We start from the raw sequence: 19,083 nt of genomic DNA, 5'->3' as shown, positions 1-19,083 counted from the left end.
TTGAAGAAGATAAGCTTGATAAGGAAGGTGGTATAGATGGTAAAGAGTAGTCAGCCCTGCACAGAGCCCCCCGGGCTACTACTGGGAGAGGTGTACGATTGGAGGTATTCCTATCACAAGAGATAGCGAACGATCGGTCAGACAAGTAGGAGGTAATCAACAAGTGCAGGGTCTTGATGACATGGTGAACTTGTCGTCCACTTTGACGGACAGGGAAAATGTGTTCTGAAAGGGGAAAAGTGCATGAAGCCAATCAGAGATAAGTAAGGATGCTTTGCCCTCCAAGGGACAAGAATAAATAGCCCATTGCATCTTAAGCAGTCCATTCAAAATAATGTAAACGCCAATAAACCGCACTTCTTTCCTTGGAGATTCTTGGCAGTCTCCATCATATGCAGACAGTGCAGTGCATGCACCCCACAACCAGACGCAATATCTCAATGCATTTCAAGGAACCGTGTCCTCTTGTAGGATCGATGGTCTGGGGTCCTTTGCACAAAAGCAGAAGGGCCCACCCGAAGGTCACTCAATCACCCCTCCAAAACCGCCTCCCACAAATAAGAATGTGACTCAAATGTCCAGGTTAAGGATTCCATGCAGAACTCCACATGCGCTTTTGCACGTGTACTACCTGACATATATACATGCACTCTCTTGCTCAGAAATATGCACCCACATGCACAGGTAAGATCTGAAATTCCAGATGTGCACCGACAACACTCTGATTCATCTATGCCTGGAAAACAAAATGGAAGCCAGGCCAACATCACGGACTGCCTGCATTAGAGCAGCTCTGACGTAATGTCACTGTACCGGTGGCCGGAGTACCGTGCATTTGCACTGCACAAATGCAGTTTGCGGTTCTGCAAGTGTTAGTGTCATTGCGCATGCACACATTGAATTTGCCATGGTGCAACTGTTCGATAATCCGGCCCCAGGAATACTGGTAATGACAGTGGGTAGATGAAAGATCTTATCTGTGTGGCCAGAAGTCCTGGCCCACCTACAGCCCCAATTTAAAAAGAAGAGAACGTGCTTGTAAACCTTTGCACACACTTCATCATGCCAGGCCAAGTAAATGCAGTGGTTATGGGTGCCAGCTTCTGGCTATTCCGTTCTGAAATCTCTCACCACTCATATAAGCCATCTAGCACATGGGGCTAGTGAAATCCTTCATCAGGGAATGCCGGGACTACCGAAGCGAAATGTACTCTAGCCTCGCTACACAACTAATAGACAGAATGAAGGCGTCAAAAACAGAAGTAGGACCTCTCAATAACATGTTTTCGTCCCCTTGGCGAATGGTTCAAATGGTTTGCCCCTGACGTCATTCTCGTTAGCATCAGACCATCCCATGCAAAATGCCCGTCACCAATTGCTCAACACAATACATTTGCTCATCAACCCCCAAAATGATCCGCGTTGCATCCACAACTTTTTTCATGGACTAGTAGTGTTTAAAAAAGCATGAGGTGCTACTTTTATTGGGGGGTCCTCCAGAGGCCCCGCACCCCACCCCCACTCCTACCTGCCCCCTGCACATCGTTGTCCTCTGTCAGTACATACTCCCCCATGGTTTCATTCTCTGGTTCCTCTCTCTACATCACTCCTCAGTTCCATAACCGATTTGGTCAACTGCAAGGGGAGCCGTGACTGCTGTGAGCGTGTGCGTCCTCAATGCAGCTGGGAACGCTATTGGGTGGCGGCTGCAGCATTTCGCAGCATGGCGTTGAAATTGGCATGCCATTCTCTAAACCTACCAACCAGATATTGGCCAAATAACACAACTAGCTTTAAAAGCATCACAATGTCTCCCAGCGGAGCCAGGATTAAATTCAACATCCCCTGGGTTATGCAAGACCTTCTGGTGTATTGGACTAGTGTCCCCGCAGAGGCGGACCTCCCAACTGCACCATGAGGCAACCTTCAGTATGGAAACATTGAAGCAATTCACTATAACAAGAAGACTTTAAGCACTGGAATGTGTCCCATAGAGTTGAATGAACCAGGCTTTAGAATGCTGTCAACATCCCCTTGAGCCCACAACCCAAAAAACGTGACACAGAAAACGAGCCGTACCAATGACTGATGCAAGGGCATGCTGCAAACTCAGAATGCTGACTAGAATGCCCACCTCACATCCTGGACTGACTCCGACCACCCTGGACCCTCGAAAGACAGTCAGTCTTTCCCCTGGTCACCAACTGGCCATCTTCCACCACCACACAGAAGCCAAAGCGACACCCACTGCACCCCTGCGTTGACAGGGTGCAGTGGGGCTGCAGCCTCTGCTCTGAATGTCTAACTCCCCACTCAGGCACACAAGGCAAGCCATTCTACCCAGGACACTGGCCATCCCACTCATATACATCCAATAACTCGCTGCACGAGCATCACTTGAACTAAGCGCTGCATTAGACAGTAGAGATACAAAAGCTAGCTTTCTCCCAGCACAGGAAAGAGCCCTCAAAACCAAGGACTAGGTGGGCTTCTTAGAATTAGGATCTCAAACGCATATAAGTAATCCAACAACAAGCTTGATTTTCGTTTGGCACGAGTGTTTGTGAAGTGTTATTCCATATGCCTTTCTCAACAGATTAAAATGATGGTGTAGATTTGATCAAATTATAGGAGGTGACTTTATGTTGAAAATCACACGTGTTCCTCTGTCTGGCATCAGTGTTTAATAGATTGTGTTGACAATAGAATGCGGTGTTTGTGCCTCCTTCCTGGACAATCTGACGTTGTGGGCTTCTTCTTTGCCACCACGGCCCCCGCCCCTGTGCTGGAGCCAGGGCAGGAAATGCTTTTGAGTGAGAGAAAAACACGATGCTGTCCTGCATCCTGAAGGATATCCTCGAGTGACTTCCTGATAAACAAGGGAGCGCACTTGACAAACGTCACGATGATACAATCCTAAAGAAGGAATAGAAACTGGTGGGGAGCATGTGGCGGGCCTAGGAATGCTGGGAAGGAACACAGCACCAAAGCCCTTTTTTGGGGACCACTATTATAGTAGGCTCATGAGCGTTGATTGTAAAGCACCCACCCAATGTTGGTGTGTGGGAGTGGATTTGAATGTAGGTGGTTTCTGGCAGAGCTGGCCTTGTGCCATTCTAGTGGGTTACACAAGCTCTACTGGTGCTGATTTCGCTTTCGGATCATGAGGTATGTCGTGCTGACTGAATGTCATAGTAGACACAAGCTCTCCTGGTGCTGATTCTGCTTTCGGATCATGAGGTATGTCGTGCTGACTGGATGTCATAGTAGACACAAGCTCTCCTGGTGCTGATTCTTCTTGCGGATCATGAGGTATGTCGTGCTGACTGGATGTCATAGTGGACACAAGCTCTCCTGGTGCTGATTCTGCTTTCAGATCATGAGGTATGTCGAGCTGACTGGAGGTCATAGTAGACATAAGCTCTCCTACTGCTGATTCCGCTTTCGGATCATGAGGTATGTCGAGCGGACTGGAGGTCATAGTAGACACAAGCTCTCCTGGTGCTGATTCTGCTTTCGGATCATGAGGTATGTCGTGCTGACTGAATGTCATAGTAGACACAAGCTCTCCTGATGCTGATTCCACTTTCGGATCATGAGGTATGTCGAGCTGACTGGAGGTCATAGTAGACATAAGCTCTCCTGGTGCTGATTCCACTTTCGCATCATGAGGTATGTCGAGCTGACAGTGAGCTCAACATACCTCATGATCCGAAAGCGGAATCAGCACCAGAAGAGCTTGTGTAACCCACTACAATGGCACAAGGCCAGCTCTGGCAGAAACCACCTACATTCAAATCCACTCCCACACACCAACATTTTCGTGCAGGACAATCCCCTACAGACCTCATTCCCATTCAATCCTCCACATATGACCCAACCATCAAGCATGCAGCCACACCTACCACATAACACCCAAACCACATGCAACCAAGCATCAAGGCACCCGATAACAAACCTCGTGCAGAATACTCAAAACCCACATGGGGCTTGTACACAATTCAGCCGGTTGGAAAAATGTTTCAGCGCAACCTTCACCTCAAAGCAGCGGCCACATTCAGATAAGCATTGTCTACATTACTCTGCACAGCACCACACTAACATACCTAGGTGTTATGGAAGGTCATAAGCCTGAACTTCGCCCCCCCCTCCCACAGGGAATGGTTTCTGGGGGCAGCCCACAGCCATGACACAATATGACGGGGCGCCATACAGGCAGTGTGCTGATGTGCCTCAAGTTTCTTTGGTGACCGGGTGATGCTCCCTGCATCTCCAGTGAAAGGGGTGCCTGGCAGGGGGGCACTGCCACAATTAAAAGACAATGAAACACTTATCTGGCCTGAATGGAGCCCGTTATGGCACGGCCCCTGCCCTTTTGCAAAATCGAGCCAGGGCTCTTACTGGGGCGTGGCCTAACAGGCAGCATTCAGGTGAGGTAAGTGTTGCCTCCTAATTGCGGCACAGGCCTCCTTCCAGGCCACACCCCCTAAGAGACTTTGGGCGAAAGTGCAGGACATTTAAAGCACTTGTAGAAGGTTTCAGGTGCAAAGTGCCTGTCAGAGTGGTATTTCTATCGCACCGCAGCAAAAAGCTTTTTTTTTACAAAGAGGAAAAGCCACAAGCATGACACTGCAGCAAATACCGAACAGAGGTCACACATTCGCCGCCACTACACTTTGTGTCAATGACTTCAAGGACACGACCCCAGCTGTGTAGGAGGCAAATGTAAAATGTAGGGCTATCTTACATCCTATTATGATATACATTTTCTTTGCATTCTGGGACATACAGTCCTGGATTTATAATGGGAAAAAGAAAACTACAAGTCCCGGAAAACAAAGATAGAACCAGGACTGGCAGATCATCTCAGAAATACATGTAGCGTGTCCGGTGTGTGGGGATGTGTCCTAACATCAAAGTGTATTGCAGTTAATAGCACCCAGCTCAGGGAGCCTTGGCACGCCGCCCTGAATCCACTCCGTGCACATGAGCCCTGCCACAAAGTCACCTTTAAGCCCCAGCCACACACCCGCAAGTTTTAGCCAATTCCTTCCTGAACCCTGCCCGCGCGCTGCCATGCCCACCCCCGAGCGCAGGGCACGCCGGGGATCACGCAGCATTCATCCGGGGTTTGGGCGGGCAGGTTATTGCTAATCCAACTCCAACAAAAGCACCGGCGAAGCAGCAGAGCCCACACACCAACTGTGCACCTCCAAGCGAAAGGAGGGGTGCACATCAAGCACGGGGGCGCGTTCCGCTCTAGGCTGAAATACGCGGGGCATAGGAGACTGCTAAATAATGTGAAAAGGCCATGGCGTTGACACCGCGCCCTCCAGTGGCGTGTCACACATGTTAATATTAAGTACCCAGCGGGGATAACCCCCTGTCGTGGTGGCAACTTCAGCTAGCCTCGGCAGCTACTATTACTTTTGCAAACTGGAACGTGAGGGGTCATGTTCTTAGGAATGCGAACCTACGAGTTCCAGGAAGCAAACACTCACCGGCGAAAATAACCCCCGATATTGTTCACGGTGTCCCACGGGACATGTTGCCACTGAGCAGAGCACCTCCAATGCGCCTCGCGGATACTTACAGTTTCTAGCGTGCGATATGCGCCGCGCAGCGCTGCCCGGTCCTCCCTCGGCTGTTATCTCCCGCTCTGTCCCTTTCACCTTCCTACCCGAGTATTTGAGATTTCCGGCGGTGGCGCAGACTGGGCGACCCCCCTCTTCCGCACACCGGTGGTTGCTTCAGTCTGGGAGACCGTCCCTTCCGCGGAGAGCTCGCTGAGGGGAAATGGAGGGGGTGACTCCAGTCAAGACGCCTCCCACTCTCTCCTCACGCCGGCTCGCAGCATCCCTCACACCCCACCTAATTCGACTCTGGCGTGTGTACCCTTGAGCTCCCGGAAAACGTCCTCTGCTCCATTCCCTTTTTGAAAAATAACATACGGTTTATATTTGCTGCACAGGACAACCCCCGGTCACACGTCAGTCAGATACATTCAAGTGCGCGGGTACGTGTGTGTGTGCGCATCGGCTGGTCTCTCCCCTGTCTCTAAAGGAGGATGCAGGCACCGAGCGGCGTGTGTACTGCTGATGCCATCATCCTGCCAAATGCTGTGGGCTCGGGAGCTGCCAGCGGTGCGCTAAATGCAGCACATACAAGGTACAGCCGCATGCCAGCGTGCAGGCTGAGGTGTCAATGGTGCAAACTTGAAGCCCATTGGCTACAACTCCCATCCCTACAGCCAGTGTTGCTGTTACACGAGCTATCAATTTAACCAGAAATGGCTCTCTGAAATATAAAGGGTTAATAATTCCCCCACCCCCCCGCAAAATCACGAGCCGAACCTCAATAAAATATAAGAACATTTTAACACTGGAAAATAGGTCTCTAGTTTGAATAAATGTTATGTTATTAATATTGCCAGGCAGAAAGTTCCATCCCTGAGCCTGGCAACTCAGCCCTGCACATCTTGCACTGTTTTCCAGTATACTATGGGCCGGATACATGGAATCCGGCGCAGAATTGATGCAAGGGCTTCACACCGAGAAGGACCCTGCGTGAGCCGTGGCGCAGAAAAAATATTGCGCGCGACACGTTTTCATGGCTTCCAAGACACATTACTAGCCGTTGTGCAAGTCACAACAAGCTGCGCGAGGAACGCCTACAACACGCCCCCATGCACACCAAAAAGCAAGCCAAAGGACTTACACGGCGCAAGCCTCAGCGCCACCCCTGGTCCAGCATCAAGTACCCCAGCAAAATCGCGTGCCTCATCTCCCAATCCCAGGCCGGACCCCTGAGAAAACACGTGCCTTCCGTCGCAAGCCCAGCCCGTACCCCAGCAAAATCGCACATCTCACCTCACAATCCAGGCAGCACCCCAGAGAAAACGGGTACTCTCCCTCGCAAGCCCAGCCCGTAACCCAGTGAAATTGCGTGCCTCACCTCACAATCCCAAGCCACAACCAAGAGAAAACAAGTGCCTTCCCTCGCAAGACCAGCCCGTACCCCAGTGAAAATCGCGCCTCACCTCGCAATGCCAGTCCGCACCTCAGAGAAAACGCGTGCCCTCCCTCGCAAGCCCAGCCCATACCCCAGCGAAATTGCGCGCCTCACCTCGCAATCTAAGGCTGTAACCCAGAGAAAACGCGTGCCCCACCTCGCAAGCCCAGCCGGTACCCCAGTGAAATTGCGTGCCTCACCTCGCAATCGCAGGGCGCACTTCAGAGAAAACTCATGCCCTCCCTCGCAAGCCCAGCCCGTACCCCAGCAAACTCATGCACCTCACCTCGCAATCCCAGGCTGCACCCCATCGAAAACACGTGCCCTCCCATTGCAAGACAAGCCCGTACGCCAGTAAAATCGCGTGCCTCACCTCGCAATCCCAGGCTGCACCCCAGAGAAAATGCTTGCCCTCCCTCGCAAGCCCAGCCAGTACCCAGGCGAAATCGCGCTCCTCACCTCGCAATCCCAGGCTGCACTCCAGGGAAAATGCATGTCCTCCCTCGCATGCCCAGCCTGTACCTCACCGACATCGCATGCCTCACCTCGCTATCCCAGGCTGCACCCCAGAGAAAACGTGTGCCCTCCCTCGTAAGCCCAGCCCGTACCCCAGCGAAATCGCGTGCCTCACCTCGCAATCGGAGGCCGTACCCCAGAGACATCCCTCACAAGCCCAGGCCGCACTGCAGCAAAATTGTGTGCCTCATCTCCCAATCCCAGGCCGCACCCCAAACAAAATGCATGCACTCGCTCGTAAACCCAGCCCGTACCCCAGCGAAATGGAGCGCCCCCTTGTAAGTGTAGGCTACACCCCTTACAAAAACATGAATTCCCACCTACACCCTCTGCACCCATCCTGTCAACATACCTCCCTACTGCACATGAACCACTGTAGTCCATACACCACCCCTTGGCCCCCCTCACCTGTGACACACCCCCACAGGTTACCCCCTCCAGATGGGACATTCCCCACAGGCAGCCCCCTCCCGATGGGAAACCACCTCCCAGCCCCCTCACCTGTGATACCACCCACAGGCAGCCTCCTCCAGAAGGCACACCCCCCACAGGCAGCTCCCTCCAGACTGCACTCCCCCCCACAGGCAGCCCCCTCCAGACTGGACACCACCCCCACCCCCTCACCTGTGACACCCCCCACAGGCAGCCCCCTCCAGACGGGACACCCCCCACAGGCAGTCTCCTCCAGATGGGAAACCACCCCCAGTTCCCTCATCTGTGACACCCCCACAGACTACCCCCTCCTGATGGGACAACCCCCGCAGGTAGCCCCCTCCAGATGGGACACCACCTCCCAGACCCCTCACCTGTGACACCACCAACAGGCAGCCCCCTCCAGATGGGACACCCCCACAGGCAGCCCCCTCCAGACTGGACAGCACCCCCACCCCCTCACCTGTGACACACCCCTCAGGCAGCCCCCTCCAGATGGTATACCCCCCACAGGCAGCCTCCTCCAGATGGGACACCATCCCCCAGCCCCCTCACCTGTGACACCCCCCACAAGCAGCCCCCTCCAGATGGGACACCCCCCAGAGGCAGCCCCCTCTAGACTGGACACTTGCCCCCCTCTCCTGTGACACCCCCCAAAGGCAGCCCCCTCTAGACGGGACACCACCCCAAGCTCCCCTTACCTGTGACACCCCCCACTGGCAGCCCCCTCCAGATGGGACTCCCCCTACAGGCAGCCCCCTCCAGACAGGACACCGCCGCCAGCCCCTCTCACCTGTGACACCCCCCACAGGCAGCACCCTGACAGTCTGACACATTACCACTGGAATACATGTCTGTTGCTGACCTGAATTTCCGTGGTGTGACAGCACCATGAATTGCAACATGAACATGTATCCTGCAAATCTGAACAACTGGAATCCATGAGTGGAGTATCTGCTCACACACCCTTCCAGGCCCCAATCATCCCCCAACATGTGACAAGTGAGTGCACAAATCTGTGCATGCTGCCCATGCCACATTGCCAAGGCATCAAAGCACAATGACAGAATGTGTGCCCACCACAGCAGCACACATACCAAAAGTTGTTGCAAGATGTGGCCAGGTGTGTCACAGCCTGAGCATGAGTGAGCTGGGTGGCAAAATACCTGTCAGGAACATTTCACATGACCGGTCCATGCATGGGTGATGGTAGGGCAGTCAGAGAGAGCATGACTCACAGAGACTGGTGAATTGTGCAGCCACTCAGGAAGATCAAATATGTTCCATTACTGCATTCCAGTGGTAGAGGTTGACCAACACATCAGAGAAGGCCTTGTGTGACTGCACATGCTGGTGATGGCGTATGCATGACATGTGTTTTACACAGCAATAACAAAGTAATGTGCTATGAACGTGACCAAACAACACTCCCACAGTGAGCCCACCTCCCTCCAACCCAACCACACTGATGCCAAACACAGAGGGATGCAGCACAGGTCAATGCAAATCCAAATATACACCCATTTGTCTGATGGACACACCACCACACGTCAGGCACATGTGCATCCTGCAATCCGCAACCATCCCAGCAACAACAATACACAAGCATGCATGCAACAAGACACATGACTTGCAATGGAGAGATGCACTGGCTCAAAATATAACTAGCAAACAGACCGACACACAAACATGCACATGCACCGTAGAGCATAGCAACACATGGATACTCACAGTCGACACCAGGCATTGACGCAACTCGCAGACCTGGGTGTGTCACTCCGGGTAAAACTTCTCCAGAACCCGCATGTTGGTATTGAACAGCGGGCACTTGCGTGCATGGTGCACCTCTGTGGTGGCACCTGCATGGATGTAGTACAGGGCTTTACTGTGGGTCCTGGATTTCAGGTCCTCCCAGTGCTTGTGCACGGTCTTGAAGGTCTGGGATGCCACCCCTCCACGTTGATGGCATCCGTCATCCCATCCCAGATCTGCTGACGTCCTTCCTTAACGCGTTGCACCACTGGGTTGAAGAGGGCATCATCATTCTCCAGGACCTTCTCTACCAGGATGTCAACTTCCCTTGCAGTGAAGTTGACAGCCCTCTGCCTTGCTACCATGGGGTTGCCACTCTGGTCTGAAGATGACGGTGCAGACATGGCAATCCCCAAGGCAGGTGTGGGTGGGCAAGGTGTTCCTGGAGCTGGGCTGTGGGGCGATGGTGGTGGTATGGCACAGTGAAACAGCTGAGATGGTCACAGGGCCAAGGACAGGAACACTGGTAATAGCTGGACAGCAGGCACTCCAAACGAAGTGCAGGTGGGCAGCAGGCGCACACACTGGACAGGCAGCAGCAGATGGCTAGGTAGGAGGCAGCTCAGGGCAGTAGGAGGCTGGTAAAATGGCTTGCAGGCAGGAGCGTGGGTCTTCCGTGTATTAATCCGTGGCAGCCGGAAACAGAGTGACAGGACTTTGCGTGTAAAAAATGAGCGTGGACACATGAAATCCAAAGAAAGGCCCTCAGCACGTAATTTATGTGACAAGCGCTGCGTGCTGGCATTGAGCATGCCAGAATCAGGATACATAAGTACGCATAGAAGCAACTCCGACCGTACATGCAAAGGGAAGTAGATGAACGAATGGAATACTGCATATTTTGGGGTGCCACGCAATTCATTCACTTCAGGCATCGTACACACTTCTTATTTTGGTGGGGGATTTGCCTCAGCGCATCAGCGCATCTACTTTTGTATTTGCAGAGGCTACCGGTGAGTCGCGTTACCATTTTTACTACTCTTGCTGCCCCTATGTATCATGTACTTATATTCTTACCTTTACTGTAGCTTTCCGAGGTTCGCATACGCATTTTTAGTGTTGCTGGGTGCCACTGCATATCGCGTAACGCTTTTTCTTTTTATGGAAGCTATCCAGGTCTCGCATATGCAATTTTTCTTTTTTTGGGGTGCCTGTGCGTTAGCATCCCATATTTTCATCACCTGGGGTACTTTTGCGCCTTGCTGGACCACAGAAGTACGTTTTCCATCACATACACTGCCCCCTCATTCTAATTGCCCCGGACAATTGCTTGGTGTGCTTTCCATTGTTCACTTACACTTGGAACAGGAGTGGAAAGACCCCAAGAGGGAAAGGTGGCAGAGGTGGCTGGGGTCAGGGACGTTCAGCAGAAGGAGCTGTCCCAGCCCCAAGGGTCCAGGAACATGCAGCGGAAGCAGCTGCCCCAGCCCCAAGGCTCCAGGGACGTGCAGTGGAAGCAGCTGTCCCAGCCCCAAGGGTCCAGGAACATGCAGTGGAAGCAGCTGTCCCAGCCCCAATGGTCCACGGAAGTGCAGCAGAAGCAGTTGTCCCAGCCCCAAGGGTGCAGGGACGTGCAGCGGAAGCAGCTGTCCCAGCCCCAGTGGGTGATGCCACTAGTGGTCTGGCATATGGAGTCCAGAGTGGTCCCAGCCACACAGGGTCAACACTAACACCATATGCCAAGAAGGCAAAGCATGCACAGCAGGAACAGGCTTAACCCTATGGCACGGCATCAGACTCTGTCACATTGAGGAAGAGGAACTCAATGATGAAGAACACCATATCCTCATGGACTACGTGACCAAGCACCACCGTGACATCTGCCTGCAACCGGGGAGCACACATCCACCTGGTCATTGTATGGTGCATTGGCAGCATGTTACAGATCAGATCAACGCCTTAGGGTCTGAGAGGTGCACTGCTGCTCAGGTATTGAAATGCTGGAATGACATCACTCGTCGCACCAAGTCCAAGCTGGGTGCCAACCTCGCCTCTGCTATGGCAACTGGAGGGGGGGTCACTAGAGGAGGAGGAGCTCAACCCGCATGAAGAGACTATGAGCCAATTCATTCTAATGGAGCAGGTGCAATGCATGGGAGGCCGGCCAAATTATGAGGGTACGTCCGGTGAGTGACCAAGATTGTGCATCCTGAGTACGTCTAGTGAAACATAGATGTATAATTGTGTTGCACATCTGCCTGCATTTGAGTGACTCAAGAGTGAATACAACCCATGTGTTCTACATCAGTTGCACATGGCCGTGTGACAGTACTCATCGCCCACTAGCATACCCACCCAACATCTGCAACATGCTACCACAGTGTTCCATCTTGTTAGTTTCATCCGTGATGTCAGTGGTTCTGCTAGACATGTGCTTGTGTCTGAAGCACAAGTTAAACCTCATGCATTGCAGGGTGTAGATTCTCTTTTCACACATGTACATAGGTGCTTCCATGCTACATAGAACATCCAAGAAGACTACCTACATGCCTCATGGCATGCCATGAGTGAGTGTGCATATTTCTAGACTGTGCACATCCCCGCTGCTGCTATGGCAATGACTCTGGAGTCAAATCGTTCTGAGGACTGATCCCTGTTACCCTCCTACACTCACCACACACTCCATGGGTTCACGCCCCTATCCGTCTTGTGGATAACTGTACTTTCTCCCAATCTCCAACTGCATTTACTTACTCTCTCCACTTCACAGACCTTCGCTAGGTTTTACTCTTACAGTCATACTTCAACTGGGACTGTTTCCTTTTTTCCACACTTAGGACATGTTCCCATTGTGTGCAGTCCCTGTGCCAGGTCAGCACTGGTGTGGCATGTGATGGATGCGTACTTGGATGTGAATTTGTGTGTCTACCTGTTGACATGTCATGTAATAGCATGTCACAGAGCCACATGACCATGCCCATTTCACTGGAATTAGTCAATAGTTTGCTGTGCCATGTGCCCCAATGTGCTGGCTAACAACCATGTTTGTTGGCAATGTGTCCACTTGCTGCATGGCCCTGAGCAGGGAATGTTGTTGCCAGTCTGCATATGCCATGGTCAGATGGCTTCTTGTACATAGTGTGTGGATGCTGTTTCTCTCATGGTGACATGCCCTGTAGTTTGTTGCATGACAGCAATATGATAGACAGGTTTACTGCTGACACGTTGCACATGACTCCTCATGTCTTTTTCTGTCCTTGTGCAGATGAGGAAGCACCAGATGCAGAGGAGGAGGAGGAGGAGGAAGAGGATGAAGAGGAGTCTGTGGTGGTCCAGACCACCAGTGGAGTAATTGGCGTGGCAGGCCGTGAGAATCCACTGGTGCTTCAGACACCCTGGCCATTTCTGCACACAATTCTAACTGTTTGGACTCCAGTATTTGTATTTGTATTTTATTTGTCTTTTATAGAGCACCTTAAACCAAAAACGCTGAACTTTAAAATTAAAACACGATACAGTAAAATGAATAATCAGTTCACTCCAAATAGCAATCATTGGGGATGTTGCAGTAGATGTGTTTTTAGAGAACTACAAAAGAAGGAATAGACAGTAATAGAACAAAGAGAAAGAGGCAGAGCATTCCGTGGAGAAGAGCAAAGAGTTCTAAAGATCAAAAAAGAGACTGAGCGCAGGGAGGACGAGGAACCAAAAGTTTAAAGTGAGAAGAACGGAGAGGGCAAGAAGGAATGTAGAAAGATATAGGAAGACCATAGAGAGATTTGAAAACAAGACAAAGAGAGTTACATTTAATTTGAGAGTGAAAGGGGAGCCAAACAAGTGTTACAAGAGAAGAGGAAATAGAATCCCGATAGGGAAGAAGACACAATAGACATATAGAAGAGTTAAAGACCGATCTTTAAGGCACAAGACGAGATCTGGGAAGGCCAAATTGAGTGGTAGAACAGTAAAAGAGTCGAGAAAAGATCAGAGAGGAGATTAAAAGTTTAGATACTTCAAAAGTGTGAAATAGGCAAGCTTTACGGATGGTGTGGAAATGAAAGTGACAGGAGCGAGAAGTGAGGGAGATATGATGAGAGAAGGAAAGATTTTAGTCAAAGTGGAAACCAAGATTACGAGCTGGGGTTGAAATAGGGAGCTTGAAATATGGGAACGATATAAAAGGAGGTGGAAGATGAGGGGGAAGAGTGTTTGGGGGGAAGAACAGTATCTCAGTCTTCCCTACATTGAGGGTGAGAAAAAGAGAGGACATCCAGGATTTAATAGCAACAAGACAGTCTGAAAGAGTGTGATGAATATCCGGCGACAAGGAAGAAGAAGATAGGAATAGTTGAGTGTCTTCTGCGTAGAAATGATGTGAGAGACCAAAAGAGGAGATAATAGCAGCAAACTGTGATGTGTATAGGAAGAAAAGAAAAGTACCTAAGACTGACCCTTGAGGCACCCCATGATCAAGCGAGAAAGACGTAGAGGTCTTGCCCACCCAAGAAACAGAGAAAGTTTGGTTGGACAAATAGGAATTGAACCAGGACAGGACCATTAAGGCCAAATGAAGAAAATGATGCCAGGAGTAAAGGGTGAACCACAGTGTCGAAAGCAGTGGACATATCCAAAAGAATAAGAAAAGAGGAGTGCTTAGAGTAACAAGCTGAAAAAAGAGTGTTTAAGACAGAGATCAGGGCAGTTTCTGTCATGTGGAAAGGACGAAAACCAGATTGAAATTGAGGGAGAAGAGCAGAGTCAATAAAAAATAAGGACATTTGAGAATAAACAAGACGTTCTAAAAGTTTGGAAAGATATGATAGAAGAGAAATGGGATGGAAGTTGAAAACAATCAGGGGATTGGCTTTGGGGTTGTTTGGGATAGAATAAGTGTGGAAGGAATTGGGTCAGTGGGAGAGACAATAGGGTGAGCTTTAGCTAGTAGGAGAAGAGCATCAGCATTGGAAACTGGAGCAAAGTGGGAGATGTAGGCATGAGGAACAGGTGTGGGAGAAGATGATGTGCCTGATGGAAGAGAAGCTTCGATATCATGACGAAGAGAGAGGACTTTCGAGGAGAAGAAATTAGCGAAGTCAGAGGCAGGCAAGGTAGAGTTGAGAGAATAGTCATGGGTAGGTGGAGAGATAAGTCGTGCAAGGGTTTGGAAGAGACGCCTGGGGTGGATGGATTGAGTGTGCAGGAGATCAGAGAAGTAAGCACGCTTAGCAGATAATAGGCATTTGTCATAGAGAATATGGTAGGAAAATTAGGAAGAATGATCAGGTGTTTATTTAGATTTAAGCCAAAGCCTTCAGTAGCTCTGATGCTGAACTGGAGAGGGGCGGGCACACAGGGAAGCCCTGAGGCAAGAGTTGTTGGCCCATCAAGCTGCAATCCGTGAGGCAGAGGCAGCCCCCAGGAGACTGTTCCAATAGGAGATGCAAACATTGAGGCAGGATATCTTGGCGGAACTCCGTGCATACCGTGATGTTGTGCATGGTGAACTCCAAGCCCTCAGTGTGCTGGTGCATTCATCAGTGTAAAGCACGGCCGCTACCACTGAGGACCAAGCCAGGGCAATGCATGGTCAGCCTCAAGCACCACTACCACCTTCTGATTCAGCCCAGGATGGTGGTGCCAGCAGAGACATGCCTCCTGGTCCACCATAGCCATGCGGTCCGTTAGCCCATCAAGGTTTTTTTATAATGTTTTTTTAAATATCCACCCATGTGAAAGTTGACATGCACCCTGCCCCCCACACCTCTTAGATGCCCCTTGCCCCGGTCCATGAAGGACATTTTTGATTTTTGTATTTTTGATATATGTATATTTTTTTGATACTTTTGTTCACAGCAGGCTCGGATGTTGGCATTTATTTTTGAGTTGCCCTTTCCTGGTTTATTTTTTATTATTTTACTTATTTTTTCCTTTAAGTGTGCTGTGAACATCTCAAGGTCCTGACCTTTGCAGTGGTGGACATGCAGGCATGCATAGTGAGGTCAACTTGCATACTTGCATGGTGGTGCACAGCATGGCATGTGCAGGTAAAATGGTTTCTGTGTTCCATCACACATGTGTGTTGTGTGAATGGTACTTCACTATGCCTGTTGCAATGTCTTCTCCAATGTTGTTTCAGTAATCTGGGGTCTGGCAGTGTTACGCTCACCTGGTTCCAAGAGGGGCGTCGATCGGACCCTGACAGCTGCGGTCTCCACCAACGTGATGCGTAGTGAAGAGATGACAGTCTGGACTGGCCTGCCTAATCTTGTCTGCTCGACTCGTAGAAGAATTCTCCTGCAAGTGGAGAAAAGGATTTAGCCACCCATGGACTTTAGTGATGGCCCCCCAACAGTTCTCGTTCTCCCCACTAATCACCTCCGATATCCCCTCTTGGTAACCTCACCTTATGTTTTTAAATAATGAGCTCTCCATCCTGCATGGCATGCAGGGGCGCGTAAATACCAGTTACTTCACTGGGTTGAAGGTACTGGAGGAGTTCCGGAGGAATATTGACTCCAGTGTCTATAAAGTTCAAACAGTTCAATATGTCCGATGTTCACTCTTGTTCCATTCTCTCGTTAGGTTGCAGCTGGGTCCAAAAGAATATTGCCTGGAGGCAGCTGATGGCATTCAGGTAAGAGTCTGTATTACCAAACACTATCTGGTAAAAGTTGCATGAGCTTAACTTGCTGTTTTCTCTCCCTTTATGGGTGCGGCATAGGAAGATGCGGCGAATTAAAGGATAATACCTCCGGTGGTAAAGCAGGAAAGCCTATGGTGGCAAAGAGATTGTCTTTGTCGGTTTTCTCGGCTCACCTTGTTATTCCTTTTGTTTTCCCCCCAGGTGCTGGGTTTCGACGAACAAAATGATGGAGGTAGCGCCGAGTCGAAAGATGCAGTGGACTGGTGAGTATAATGCGGCGCTGCTGCTGGCGAAGCGACGCGTGCTGAAATAATGTCCTTTCCAGGCTCAGAGATGTGCTGGGTCCAGAATCAGGTAAGGAATCAAATAATGTCTGTGATCTAACCTATTCTCCTTTCTTTTCCTTTTGTCTAGGAGCTCTGGATTCGAGGCGGGCGTGGCAGAAGACTGGATGCTGACTTGCAGACACGGTGAGCGTCACGCTGCTGGATGCAGAATAACGCAAAGCATGGGCTGCTGTTCAGGTGTGGTTTAAATAGCCTGCAAAGTAGTCCCAGGTAAGAAGTTCCAGAGAACCACAGCCGAATAAAAAATAGACCCTGTAATAAAATAGTCCCATCCAGGCCTCACGTTGGCTTGGACTCATTTGCAGCATGGTCTGCATAAGGTAAGTAAAGTCTATGAGCCTGGCGCCTATGGCGCCAGGACTGATTTCTATGATGAGCCTGGCGCCTAAGGCGCCAAGACTGAATCCAAACAGCCCCCAGCTGGGGCCGTTGGGGTTTAAATGAGTATCTGGATGCCTGCTCCCGGGGCTGATGGACTTGATCCGGATGCCCGGGGGTAGACATCATGACAGCACTCCCCTCCCCAAGGAAGGGCCCTCCTAAAGTTGTTCTTCCCCTTGGCCCTGGCTTGTCTGGGAAGTCCCGATGGAATTTTTTCACCAATCGAGGAGCATGAACGTGGTCACTAGGTTCCCATGACCTTTCTTGTGGTCCGTAACCCTTCCAGTCGATTAAATAAAAAAGTCTTGATTTAACCATTTTAAAGTCCAGGATGTATTTTACCTCAAATTCAGGTTCTCCATCTATTAGGAAGGGGTCAGGTGGTTTGGTTAATCTTGTCCCAGGTTGAACTGGTTTTAGAAGTGAAACATGAAAGACAGGATGAATCCGCATATTAGAGGGTAATTCTAATTTGACAGCCACCGGGCTGATAATGGCCTTAATGGTGTAAGGTCCCAAATATATAGGATTAAAAGTCTGAGTTCCTTTCAGAGGTATATGTCTTGTAGCCAGCCAAACTTGGTCTCCGATTCGATATGGTGGGGTCCCACTTCTATGTTGATGAGCATTTTTCTTGCATTTCTAATTTGCTTGTTTCAAATGTTTTATTGCCTCTTTAAAAGCTTGTGTAATAGTAGAATGCAGATGAGTTACTGCCGGCATTTCTAAATGCTGGGGCAAATCGAGTTCTGAGGTTCGAGGATGATGTCCGTATATGGTATAAAAGGGGCTTTGTCCGGTTCCTGAATGTACAGAGTTGTTGTATGCGTATTCAGAAATCCATAAAAGGTCCTTCTAATTACTTTCGGTTTGGTGGAGCATACAAAGTAGGTATTGTTCAAGAGTCTGGTTGGTTCTCTCCATCTGACCATCGGTTTGGGGATGGTGACTGGTTGACAACCTTACGTCGATTTGTGCCAATTGACAACACTTCTGCCAAAATTGCGAAATGAACTGAATACCTCGGTCAGAGATCAATACGGAAGGAAATCCATGTATTCGAACAATATTTTAGAGAAATTCCTTGGCCAAGATTGAAGCAGAAGGTAATCCTTTTAAAGGAATAAAGTGGGCCATCTTGGAAAAAAGATCCACAATAACTACAATGGTGTTGAATCCATTACATGGCGGTAGATCTGTAATAAAGTCTAAAGACAAAGTGTGCCATGGTGTGGGTGGAATATCTAAAGGTTGTAAAAGACCAGCTGGTTTCTTCTTTTGACTTTTGTTCTGGGCGCAGATGCCACAAGACAGTACAAATGACTTTACATCTTTTCGCCAGGTGGGCCACCAGAATTGTCTTTTTTCATTTTAGCTTCAGTTTTTGCAATACCTGGGTGCCCTTCCGTCAGAGCTTCATGGAGATTACTTGTTCTTGTAGTTCCTTGTGTGGTAGAAATAGATGCCCTTGATAGTAAGGTAGGTCATTGACAACTGAATAATCTTGGCCCTTTTTAACCCAATCCTGCAGGGCTGCTGAATTGAAAAGTTGTTGGATCTTTAAATGAATATCTTCCAAGGTCTGTGGAGTAGTTATCCCAAGAATTCTTTGTTCAGGAATTATAGGCACCGGTTTGGGTTTGAATATGCTTTTCCGATCCCAATTCGGGATAAAGCGTCTGCCTTACTATTCTTACAACCTGGTCTATAAGTGATCACGAAATCGAATTCGGCAAGGAATAAGGCCCATCGAAGTTGACATGATGATTGGGCCTTGGCTGTTTTTAAATACTGCAAGTTCCTGTGATCAGTGATTAGAGTAATGGTATGTCTTGCACAGAGAAGATCATGTCGCCAAGCCTTGAAGGCGGATTTGATGGCTAACAACTCTTTATCGGTAACCGCATAGTTTAATTCGGGGGCAGAGAATTTTCTGGACCAAAATGCTACTGGATGAAGTTGACCGGTTTCTGGATCCTTCTAGGACAGGACAGCCCCCAT

General features: G+C 49.8%; 1 protein-coding gene across 2 annotated transcripts in view; it reads right to left on the bottom strand.

The window, feature by feature from the left end:
* Nucleotides 1-19,083, bottom strand: part of LOC138467731 (cdc42 effector protein 3-like) — an 86,055-nt gene that overhangs the window by 35,921 nt on the left and 31,051 nt on the right. The window contains exon 1 of one of the 2 annotated variants that reach the window (XM_069607935.1): nt 5,594-5,996. The exons of the other annotated variant lie outside the window; for it this stretch is intronic. The gene's annotated coding sequence lies outside the window, so the exon portion shown is untranslated. Of the gene's footprint in view, nt 1-5,593; nt 5,997-19,083 lie in introns of those variants that run through there. 2 annotated transcript variants of the gene reach the window in all.

The sequence above is a fragment of the Ambystoma mexicanum genome, chromosome 4q, assembly GCF_040938575.1.
Source record: "Ambystoma mexicanum isolate Mex_15411 chromosome 4q, UKY_AmexF1_1, whole genome shotgun sequence".
Classification (NCBI taxonomy): domain Eukaryota; kingdom Metazoa; phylum Chordata; class Amphibia; order Caudata; family Ambystomatidae; genus Ambystoma; species Ambystoma mexicanum.
The sequence above is the reverse complement of the archived record's forward strand: the minus strand, read 5'-3'. Positions and strand labels throughout refer to the sequence as shown.